Raw genomic sequence first — 12,227 nt, 5'->3', positions numbered from 1 at the left:
CTTGACTGTAAAGGTAGAGGCCATAGCTCTTTGCTCTCATCTGTAGACTTTTCCCTTGACAGCAAGTATTCCCTTCCTTACCATCTTGCAATGAAGTAGGGGGAGTTTAGTGAGAACAACATAACAGTCACAAAAAGAACTGTTTTGATCCATTATCCCACCATTAACACTCCATAGAAATGCTCACCAAATGTTTCTTGTCTCTGCAGTGAAACTGAATGACAAATGGCTTCACTCTGAAGCAACTAGGATCAACAACTCAGATCTGGATGGTGACCTGTAGTTTACAATCCCATCAGAAGAGTTGAGCTGGTCCTTTAAGGAGGCTGGCCAGAAAATTGAAAAGAAGTCCAGATGATCACAGGTGAGGTTAATGGAAGAAATGTCACTGTCCTTGGTCCCGCTCCTAATGAATGGCACGGGTGCAAAAGACCTGGCACTAAGACTAGTGACAACAAGAGGCAATTATGTCTGTTACACTCAGTTTTTCACTGCCTCATCCTACGTTCCTTACTTAGGCTTGGCAGAAAGAAGCTCCAAAGGACCACACCCTAGATGTCTGACATTTGGAACTAACAAACACTAGGCTCCAGGCTTCGTACTCATAGATGTAGAAAAGAATTTCTCTTCTAAACATAAGCCCACCTCATTTAGACCTCTTGCTGCTGCTGGTGATTAGATGACTGAGGCTTTATGAAGTGACAGATAAACACTACCAGCTTTAGTTTGTAAGACATCTCAGTTCTTTCAGAAATGTGGCATGTGTTGTCCCTTTCACAGAGTAAAGCTTTTGTGAGAGGGACTTTTCTTTATGCATCCACAGAATGCCTTTGCCCTTGTGACAGAGAACCTGGAGCTATGAAATGAAAGTGCTCCGAGTCTCACGCAGCAAAGTTCAGCTTGGAAAATTGAAGAAAAACAATTCCAAATCTTCTAACATGATTAGTTAGGGGGAAGACTGCATCATCCCTCAGTAACTGGGAAACGATTAAGTTGATTCGCAAGATGCACATAAGGATTTTTCACTGTACTGCTCATAATGAATTTTTTTTTTGTGATGAGAAAATGATACCAGTTTTTCATCTCTTGTGCATATTAAAATTAGAATATTCATGACAATCCTGCCATGCCTTGATGAATTCAGAATTAGGACTTATGAACCCATAGCTCATTCTTCGATGGAACTTTCAAAAGCTGACTTAAGTGTACCACAACATCTCTTTCCTGAAATGCGTTTTTCAGAAAATGTTTACCTAAAGGCCAAGTAAGAACTGTAATTCAAATGAAGATAATTTATGCTTTTAAAATCCTGAAACTTCTGCAGTTAACACTAAATAGGAAAATAGGAAAAATTGGAAGCGTGTCATATTCAACTAGATAAAAGGCAGAAGCGTTATCTCAGAAGGAAAGAAGGAAATGTCAAATATTTTAGTACTGAATTGCCACAATCTTAAAAAGCAATACTGGAAGAAGATCAAATCACAGCTCTCCTATCAGGAAATTTCTATAAACAGGAAAAATTAATACCACACAACCAACAACTTTTGGCAATAGCAGTTCTTACTTTGATATACCTCAAAGGTCAACAGAGCCAAAATAAACACCAGATTGTCCCCAAAGCACCTCAGTTACTACAAATGAAGTGAAGCCACTTTTGTCACATTTAGGGACTGGCCCAGGAAAAATACTTAGTAATTTTGTTTTGAAACAATAAAAGAAAATATTCATTTGTCATTGTGCTGGTCAGATAACAACTCATAAAATAAATCTTAGATACCAGATACCAACATCTGAGTTTACCATAACTGGCATTACTTTTTTTATAATGAGAGAGACATGTAAATAATTACAAGGGGCATGATGCAGAGTACTAGAGTACCAGGAAGTATGGCATGAGTTTAATCAAGGATGAGAAGCTCCTTCCAGAGGGCTGTGGGATGGGTGACATTTGAGCTTGTTCTTGAAGCATGAGCAGGATTTAGAGAGGTGTAGAGGCGTAGGGCAGGACCCTCAGTAGTACCCAATCATTATATGCATGGGAGGATGGGTCCATCCATTTGAATCAGCTCTGAGACCAGTGTTTATCATGGCACACACCATGCTGACAAAACAAGATTGACAGCACATTGGCAATCAGCAAATATTTCGTAGCAGCACAACCAGGGTTTAGAGAAACATGACTGAATGTGGGCACAAGTGAAACTAAACATTGGATCTAAGGTAGTAAGGTGTACCATCCACTTAGTAGAGTAGGGTATTCTGATGACTTAGTGTTAAACAATGATCAAATACAGAAAGGTTAAATAATTATGCCTTTACAAACTATTTTCTCTTTTACAACTCATTGTAACTTTCAAATTTTAGAGGAAGATCTCACTAGCTTGTTCTCTGTCTCATAACTCACAGAATCATGCCTGTCCCTTCATCCTGACTGCATGGTTCACTATGTCCAGCCAAGACTTTTTAATAGCTTTATTTTATATTTCATTTAAACATTCACGTCAGCAAAAGATACGAAAGATGTGAATTGCTTAAATCTGTGTGATTGTAAAGAGAAGACTCAGTAGCCCTGATGTGGTACATAAGGCTTCACACCTACTCCTTGCTTCCACAGAGACCAAAGAGTCATTTGCTTATAACGGATTTCCTCATATGATGGACAGAGGGAGACTAAGACAGATTCCATGTGCTACTTTCACTGAAGGGTCACAGTTCTGTTCCCTCGGCTCTCTGGTTTCTACCAATGTGGACTAAGAATAAAACAGGAGTATTTACATCATGAATACAAATATATGTATCTATGTATGTATATATATTTACATGTATATATGCATATATGCATTGAATACATATAAGTGTACATACACACACACATATGGGCTAACAGAAGTAACTGAAGTGGTCTGAGACAAACAGAACTAGAATAAGGTTGCATTTCTTAATATTGTGCAGAAACTAAAGAAAGTTTTGGAAGTAATGAAGCTATCATTTTACACTGAAAAACAGATCTGCACATGCAGAAGCAGAATGGTAAGTTGTCCTGTGAGATATAATGGTGAAATATAACAGTGAATTGAGGTGAGAATAGTGGTGAGATGTAACGGTGAGAAATAACTTCACATGGGTGAGCTAGTTCTCTTTTCTTTTCTATGCTTGTGTTGAATGAACATTTCAGGGTAGGGAATAGATGGATGGATAGATAGATAGATAGATAGATAGATAGATAGATAGATAGATAGATAGATACATAGATACATAGATACATAGATAGATACATAGATAGATACATAGATAGATACATAGATAGATACATAGATAGATAGATTCATAGATACATAGATACATAGATAGATGGAAGATAAATAGTTACATCGATACATGGATGATAGACAGATAGACAGACAGACAGAGATCCTGTAAGCAGTGGAGGCCCTTAAACCCAGATCAGATTAGTCAATAGCTCTCTCATTCTGCATCCTACCTGGTAACACAAATCATCTTCCTTGCATGAGAATTGTTTGTGCAATTCTGTTATAAATGCCAACAACTGCACAAAATCAAATTTGAGATTTCTCAGTATATAATAGATCACCAAGTAGTTGAGAAAAACTAAACGGAGGAAATAGATCCAATAGAGAAAACAAAACCCTGTAAAAATTAACCATTGATTGTTTTAGAAATGTTTACGATAGCATGACAATAAAATAATATCTCAAGATAAATAAGGAAGAAACCAAAGGTAGAAGAAACTTTAAAAAAACGGTTAAAGGTTAAAAGTACTTGTCAGATAAGAATCAATAAAATAGAGTATAAAGATATTCGTATCCAGTGAAACAGAAATAATGGGCATAGTAACAGTCTAGAAGAACTGCTATGGACAAAACAGTACAACCTACCAAAATAGTAGCACACTTTAAATTCATCATATAGACAGCCCTCCTGCCTCATCTTGACGGCGGGTGGCACCACTAAGATGAGTGAATGTGTGGTGGAAAAATGGAAGCGCAGAGCAGTGTGTGCACTCTAGAGAGGGGTAGTGACGAGAGTGAAAGAGGGCAGGGGTCAACAGTGGAGCATATAGTTGTCCAGTGTGCTCTGTGGGGAGCTATGCAGAGGCCTGGCGGTATGCCAATGGAGACTCAGCAACCAGCTCTGGGCAGTGACCAAGGCCTGAGATAAGGAATGGGTCACACTCTGAATTGGACCTCCTCTAGGGACCACAGTGGTCTCTATGGTGCCCCAATATGCTGTGGAGGGCTAAGTGTGGGACAGTGGTCCTGATGTGGCTCGGGGCCAGGCTGATGTGAGTAGCATGCTCTGCCACCTGAGGTCATGGTGATGTCCAAGTCCATGCTGCTGCTGCTGGCCAAGGCTAGGTTTCAAGGTCTTACGGTAGCTGGGGTCTGCATTGATGTGTATGCCTGGAGTTATCACCATAGACCATGTGAATGTCTATGGTTTATGCTGCAGCCTGAATCTATGTTAATGTCCACAGGACCTGGCTGCCATAGAGTGCCATATTGATGGAAATGGCCTGTGCCTCCGCTTGAGGCCATGAGAAAGCGCATGCCCGATGCTCCTACTGAACACAAAGAGCAAGGAAGCTACTTTGGCAGTGATATCAGTGACTGCAGTTGAGAAAGAGGACATAGAAGAGTTCTGTGACTACCCCACCCCAAAATAACACCCTAAAATGAAAGTCATCGGAGAGAACCCTTCAAAATTGTGATAAAGATGCTAAATGGTAGCTTTCCACCATTGATGGCATCTGGGAGGGACTGAGGTGGAGAAGGACTCAGTTTTCTTTAGGATGCTGACCCCAGGGAGTTTGATCATTCTCCAGTGAGTATATGGACAGCACGATTGGATTATTGTTGTTGTTTAATAATTAGTCTATTTGGGGGGCCCAACGGGGAGCCATGGAAGGACTGGAAAGTGTGATGAGGTGTATGGTGTGAAATTTTAAAAAATATCAGTAAAAATATTATTTAAAGAAAATGTTATATAAAGTAGCCAAGATATAAAGAAGCAAGAAAGACAAGAGTAATGAGAAGGATCACCACAATTTTCAAATAGTAAGCACTAGCAAAAACTGCTTAATGGGATTCTAAGAATAAAACACTTTGATTATGTGTGCATAATTAAAAGGGGATGAGTGGTCTTTCCCAACTTCTTGAGCTATAGTAACCAGAAAGGCATGTTTAAAGTTGTACATGAAGAACATCTCATAAACACTATATTTATAACAATACTAATACAATAAAATTTAAACTTTGTAATTAAAATATGCCAATACTCTTTTTTAAAATAATTTCATATCAGATGTGAGACAGAAGAGGGCCACTTATTCATTGGTAGGCTTGGAGATCAAAGCCAAGGCTTCAAAAACACTAAGGAAGTGCCATCTACCAGAAAACCACATCCCCAGCCCTGAAACATTTATTTGGAAACTTGGATGATACTTCTTAGGAAAACCCTTGGCTAAAGACGGAATGAAGATTTAAACAGTAAGTGTATAAATGAACAGTAAGTATGTTACATATCATGGTTTGCATAATGTGGCCAAAGATGTTGGAAAACAGAAAACTTCAGTCTTACTTAGATTTTTTTTAAGAATTTTAGAATTTAGATTTTCAGAGTTTCAGAAAGGAGAGAACAAATATCTAATATGTACAAAAATGGGAAAATGAAAATATTAGGAACAAAAATAAATGGAGAATAATTAGTATATATGTGAATTATTTCTCATAAAACCCCCAAATTTTGTGGGCTGGACATGATTCAAGAGATGGTAAAAATGAATAGCATTAGAAATAAGAAAATAACCCCATCTAACAGTTAGAGGAAGGATTTGAAAAGGAAACTAAGGAAATCCAACTTTATGTTATTTATCGATAACTGCATGGATTTGATAGGTAAATATAAATAATAAATTGAATGTGCCAGAAATCAAATTTGGAAATAATGTATTCCTGCAATTAAGGACTGGTGACCATATTTCTGGCCACCTGAAGGAAACTCTTTTATAGACAAGAACAAACCTGACCAGAAAGAAGCAAGAGAAAAAAGATATTGAAGAGGGATAGACAGAGATGGGTATGGAAGTGAAGGTAGAGATCAAAATAGATGAAAATGGGGGCAGACATAGAGGTGAAGATGGAGGGATAGAATGGAGACCAGGATAAAGATGTGAACATAGATGGATCAAAATGTAGATATAACTGCATTTGGAAAGGTAATGAGTCATGGCCTGAGTAACTGTGTTTTGTAATTCAGTGTGGATCACTTCTCAGAGTTACAGTAGAGAACAAACAGAACCATCTTAACAAGAAAATAACTATAAGAGGTTCCAGAAAAGTCTCTCCTACTTGCTAATTAGAGTATCTTTTTAGAGTCTGATGATAGAGCTAAAGGCATTGGCAATTAATTAATACATTCTTCCAAGAAAATAAACCCATCAAATATATATATATATATATATATTCTTTATATTATTTATCAATAACTGCATGGATTATATATATTTCTGAAACACACAAGAGAAGACAAATGTTCTGCAGATTTTACTGAATTTGTTTATCTATATTGTATTTTTTTTCTTCACTTAGACTCTTTAGACTGAGGTTGTTGATATCAAACTATTGAAGAGGAAAGTGAGCAACATTAGTGGAAACACATGGGCTGATGGTAGAAATGAATTTAATTGGTTTGGGGCTTTAGCTAAAGAGTTTTATAGAGTCTGTCTTCAGCATTCTGTTTTAAAACAATGATTCATGGGAGATGTTTTTCAGGATCATCCACAAAATCTAGAAAATACTTAATCCCAGGAGCTGAGAGAAAATTTCAAAACTACTAATAAATAAAACATGAATATATGTAGGACTCTTTGTAGGAAGAACAAGGCTTTAAAAATCTATTTATAGTTTGTGTCATTTAAGTTTAGCTACCAAAAGCTTAGATAATTGTTTCTCTCTATTACTGGACTTAAAATCTGTTGAGAAATAGTCTTTCCATTTTCAATCTAACATCAGAAAATTGCATTTGAGGTGTGATCTAATCTTTAGGTTAAAGCATTGGTCAATGAACAAACAATTTAATGTGAAAGCCACAACACTCCTACATGAAACTTAAGAATAAGTAAAAAAAAGACAAGACAGTGGGGGGAAAAAAAGACAGCATGTAAATGTCACTGTTATTTTCCTCAGATGATGGAATAAGATGAGAGTTATGCTCAAACTGAACAGATACATGGCTTGGTTGGAACCTAGAGCATTTCCTTCTCTGTTCTAACTATCCCGGGGCCTAGTCCTGGAAGCTTCTAGACTCCATACAATTTAATCTTCCAAGCTGACTGACTCAAATTGGCTTCTCTTGGCTTCTCACTGGATTGCTCTGCTTGGCCTCAAACTAACTCAGATAATTTGTACTAATCTTCTGGCTCCTTCTAATGCTCTGACTTTAACTACTTCTCCATGAACTTATGAACAAACTCAATGAATGAAAACTCAACTCCTTAAACTCACTGAGTTGCACTCAATGGAACTGAACTGAGCAACTGAACTGAACTGAACTGAACTGAACTGAACTGAACTGAACTGAACTGGTTGCCTGAACTCAACTGAACTTATGAACAAACTTCTTTCTTTCTGCCCTGCTCTTAAGTATCCTCTCGTTCTTGTCCTTATGAAAGCTAGGCGTATCCTCTCTCTGATTCAGTCTGTCATATCTTTCTCTGATTTGTCACTTTGTCTGCCCCTTAATTAGATTTCACTTTCAAACATGGCTGCTTCCTTGTACAAACTAGCCTTACCTTCAGTGTTAGATATTAAAGGTGTATAATAAAGGTGGGCCTGAATTCCAGACAGATCATACCAGAGCTTGTAGGTCCCCGTTCTCACCTCCCACTGGGGTGTGAAGCATACAGCTTGGACTTGGAATGTGGAAATCCTGGGCTGTGTTCACTCTGCACTGCCACTGTCCAGTGCTGGGCTTTAGGGAAGCACTGAAACACCAATCGGGGGTGGGACAGGATGGGAAAACAGGGTGGGATGACTCTCAGGCATCCAGTTACTGCTGGGGTGCCACACAGAAGAGTCAGAATGAAGGTCAGGGGTCCCTAGGCCTGCAATGAGGACCCCAAGGCCAGTGGCTCCAAAACTCCTAGAGATCCAGGCACCCCTGGGTCAAGGGGAATTTGGAATGGAGTTGGGAGCCCACAGATTGAGGATGTTGAGGAGCCCAGGGCCAGGGGAATGTGGAACTCCAGCTTAGCTCATTGGTGAAAATTGTTAGCTTTGTGGTAGTTGTCTGGGAGCCCGGGGGACCTTCTGCAGGAAGCTTAGGCAGTAGCTTTATAGGTGAAGGTGTTCTCCATGTCCCCCATGATGGTTCTTAATAAGAGAGACAGTCCTTGCTTCCAGATTCTTTACTGATTGTTCATTGTGGAAAATGGGTGCATACCAACTCCTCAGGGTGGACCAGAGATGAAATACCTTATGCAGGAAGGAATGTCAGGGAAGGAAGGGAAGCTTACTGACTAAACCCTCAGGGCCTCTAAATACCTCATTAGCATGAAGAACTCTGCTTTGGGCTAAGTGACTGTTGTGGGGAATGTGGTCATATGTTCTGGGCCAGAAAGCTAATAGGAAGCAGGGAGACACCTACAGTCTCATGTGGGTGTCTGGGTGCTAGGAGGACCCACTCAACCTTACCAAGTTTCCTGGCATGGCTGGTTGTCCCACAGAGAGTGTCTGTATCCCAGTTGGCTCACATAGACCTAGAAGGTCTTTGAATATGAACCCTTGTCAGAGCAGCCATGTTGCTGGATTAAAAAACCTCCATAACAGCTTATATGAAGGAAATACTGGGTTTTCAAACATGGCTTCTTATTTACTATATCTGTATAGGAAGACAAAGTTACTCAAACCTACCTGATGTGTTTAGCTAAGGCTTGTATTCTCCCTACAGATGTGATTTTGAATGAGACCAAATATGGAGATTTTTTCTAAGAAAAAAGTATCTAAAACTCTGTTAAAATTCAAGATTAAATGGGTTGGGTCAAGTTCAGGCAGTCTAGTTTACATCAGAGAGACGTGGCAGTGCATCAGGAATTAGCAATAAGCAGAGCCTGGAAAAATTTGGAAGGGTTGTAAATTCTGCCACTTTTGTGGTAGAAAACTCTGTAGCTCTTTCATTTCATTAGCTGTGTCTCTGGCCCTCTGTGTGTGTGTGTGTGTGTGTGTGTGTGTGTGTGTGTGTGTGTGTGTGTGTGTGTTTGGTTATATGTGCGTCAGGGAACTTACCTGTGCTGCAAGTGTCCAGGACAGAGGTTGATTTATCCAGCATTGTCTACCTTGTTTTTTGAGGTAGGGTCTCTCACTGAATTTTGAATTTGCGGCTTCATCTGGACTATTTTGGCCAAAGTCTCTCCTGCCTCTATCTCCTAGTGCTAGGTTACAGAGATGCCACCTATTAATCTATCTCCCTAGCCAGTTTCTTGTTTGGTTGACTCCACCATTTTGTTTTGTTTTGTGATTTCAGCTAGGGTCTTACCATGGTCCCTATGCTGGCCTGCCTTGGGTTCTTGAGTGTTAGGATTATAGGTAAAAACAAACATGCTTTCCAGGATGGTTCTACGTATAATTATTTGTCTAAGACATTCTAGATCTTTCTTCCCTCCCAAGTCTGTGGTTTCACTTATAGGAACCAAATCTACACACTTCACACTTCACACTTACGGCATCTTCTTACCAGTTTTTAGATTCAATTTCCCATTTGTATCCATCCACATCACATTAGGGCCAGTTATCTCCTGCTATTTTCAACTTATCTTTATGATTATCCTCCTGAGGTCAAACAACTCGCAGTTCCACTGAGTCTATTAAGGTTGCGGCTACACTGGCCATGAGCCCAGCTAAGAGGAAAAAAATGTCGACTTCCAGGGAGTGGAATTTCTGAGTCATACATCCTTGCCCTGCTTCTCTTATACAGATGTATCCTCAAAGGATGAAGTCCATTCTGAAGAGGCATTTCCCTGTTTGGACCAAGAGTCTCGAAAACAATTAACCATTTAATTTATCCAAAAGTTCTTTTGTCCCCCTCCCTCATTAGTGGTGTTACAGGTTCATTCTAGGAGACTTTGACACATATGCCATGTCATTTTCTACTTGTCATTGAACATTTGGAATCAGACATTCCAGAACATTAAGGAACCGCTCTGAAGGTTAACTTCTGGGGGATCCGATGTTACTTTGGGATTAAGGGAGCCTCCTGAGAAAGCTCTCTGTAGGATGAATGGCTTTATGTGACTTATGTACTGCAATGTCTTGAATGGTACATCATCTCAGTAGTATTCCATCACCCATAGAGAAGTGATGACTAAAAGACATTGGACTCACAGAGGACGTGAGCTTCTGTGCTCCAGGCAGACTGTGCCTTTGGAATACTCACATATGCATATAGCAGCATGGTTCTAAATGCTAGGTTGTGGCTCTCTCTTCTATTGCTGTTACCTCTGTATGTGCTAATATGTTTTAGTATTCCATGGCTTTCTGGTAAAACCCTTTCTATTCACATCTCTTAGATGTTTAACATCGCCTTTTGGCTTTGTTTTACTGATGTTCTCTCTAAACATGGCATTATGGACTGTTACCCCAGTGACACATCAGAGACTCCCTTCAACCTCTCACCTGCAATCTCTCAGACTCCAACCCACACCTACATGCTAAAAACGCATTCCAAGAGAAGGAGAAAGATTCCACGACAGAGCATTAGAAAACAATTCTAGGGGCTGTTAAAGAAACATACCATGTAAATTATTTGCTTTTTACTGTGACAGAATGCCCAGACAAAGTACGAAAGAACTGAACCTTTTACTGAACCTCCTTCAAGGCTGATTAGCTGACTAGAACTTTAAAGATTATATTATACTATCATTAGCATTCATTTCAATGCCTGTTTTTGGCAGTTTTATTTGGTTCTATCCTTGGTCTCTGGGCTGACTAGCCTCTGCTTCCTGGCTATTTACACAGTATCAGGCTAGGACTTCCTCTCACGGCAAGGGTCTCTAGTTGCACTAGTCATTGGTTGGCCACTCCAGTAAGTTCTGGGCCACCATTACCCCAGGATGTATTGCAGGCAGGATGTGTTGTAGGTCAAAGGTTTTGTGTCTGGGTTAATATTCCAATCCCACTTCTGAAAGCCTTACCTTATTATAGATGGTGGCTGGTTCAGGATTCATATCCCACATTACTAGGAAACATTGCTAGGGTCCATAGTGTTGATTCTAAGGAGTTTCCATTGCCATAGGTTTCTACAACACTCCCTACATGCTCCCCAATTCCAGTTCTCTCTTCCTTTCTTCCCTCTATATCCCTCACAACTTGAAGCCTCCTGTTTCCATCCCCATCTGTCCTCAGTCTACCTGCACAATCTATTTCCCATTTCCAGGGAGATCCATGTGTCCCACCCTTGAATCCTTCTTGTTACTAAGCCTCTCTGGATCTGTGGATTATAGCATGACTGTCTTTTATTTTGTAGTTAATATCCATTTGTGAGTACATCCCATGTTTGTCTTTCTGGGTCTGGCTTACTTTTCTCAGGATGATTTTTTTTTTTAGTTCTGTTTTGTTGCTTACAAATCTCATGATGCTTTTGCTTCTTAATAGCTGAGTAATTCTCCATTGTGTGTAACTGCACCACATTTTCTTTATCCGTTCTTTGATTGAGGGACATCTAGGTTGTTTCCAGTTTCTGGCTATTATGAAAAAGCATTTATGATCATAGTTGAGCAAGTGTTCTTGTGGGAGTATAGGGCATCCGTTGGGTGTATGCCAAGAGTGGTGTTGCTGGTTCTAGAGGAAGATAGAGTCTCCATTTTCTGAGGATCCTCCATTTTATTTCTATATTAACTGTGTCAGTTTTCTTTCCCACCGGCAGTGGTGAAGTGTGCCCCTTTATCCATATCCTCACTTGCATGAGCTGTCACTTGTGGTTTTGATCTTATCCGTTCCGACAGCTATGAGATGGAATCTCAAAATAATTTCAGTTTGCATTTCCCTGATGTTGAACATTCCTTTAAAGGGTTCCTCAACCATTGGTGCCTAGCCCAATTATCACTAAGGAGACACCATCCAGCAACTGATGGGCGCAGATACAGAGATTCACTGCCAAATACTAGCGGAAGCCAGTGGAACCCAGAAAAAGGATGAAGAAGAAGGATTCTAGGA

At 39.7% G+C, this 12,227-nt stretch overlaps 1 long non-coding RNA gene across 2 annotated transcripts in view; it reads left to right on the top strand.

The window, feature by feature from the left end:
- LOC102550644 (uncharacterized) overlaps positions 1-12,227 on the top strand; it is a 70,402-nt gene that overhangs the window by 41,158 nt on the left and 17,017 nt on the right. For both annotated transcript variants that reach the window (XR_005503471.2, XR_005503469.2), the window contains exons 3-5: positions 210-364; positions 4,496-4,842; positions 5,323-5,507. This is a non-coding gene — a long non-coding RNA (uncharacterized LOC102550644). The remainder of the gene's footprint in view (positions 1-209; positions 365-4,495; positions 4,843-5,322; positions 5,508-12,227) is intronic.

This window comes from Rattus norvegicus, chromosome 4 (assembly GCF_036323735.1).
Source record: "Rattus norvegicus strain BN/NHsdMcwi chromosome 4, GRCr8, whole genome shotgun sequence".
NCBI lineage: Eukaryota > Metazoa > Chordata > Mammalia > Rodentia > Muridae > Rattus > Rattus norvegicus.
This window is presented reverse-complemented; position numbering and strand designations above follow the sequence as displayed.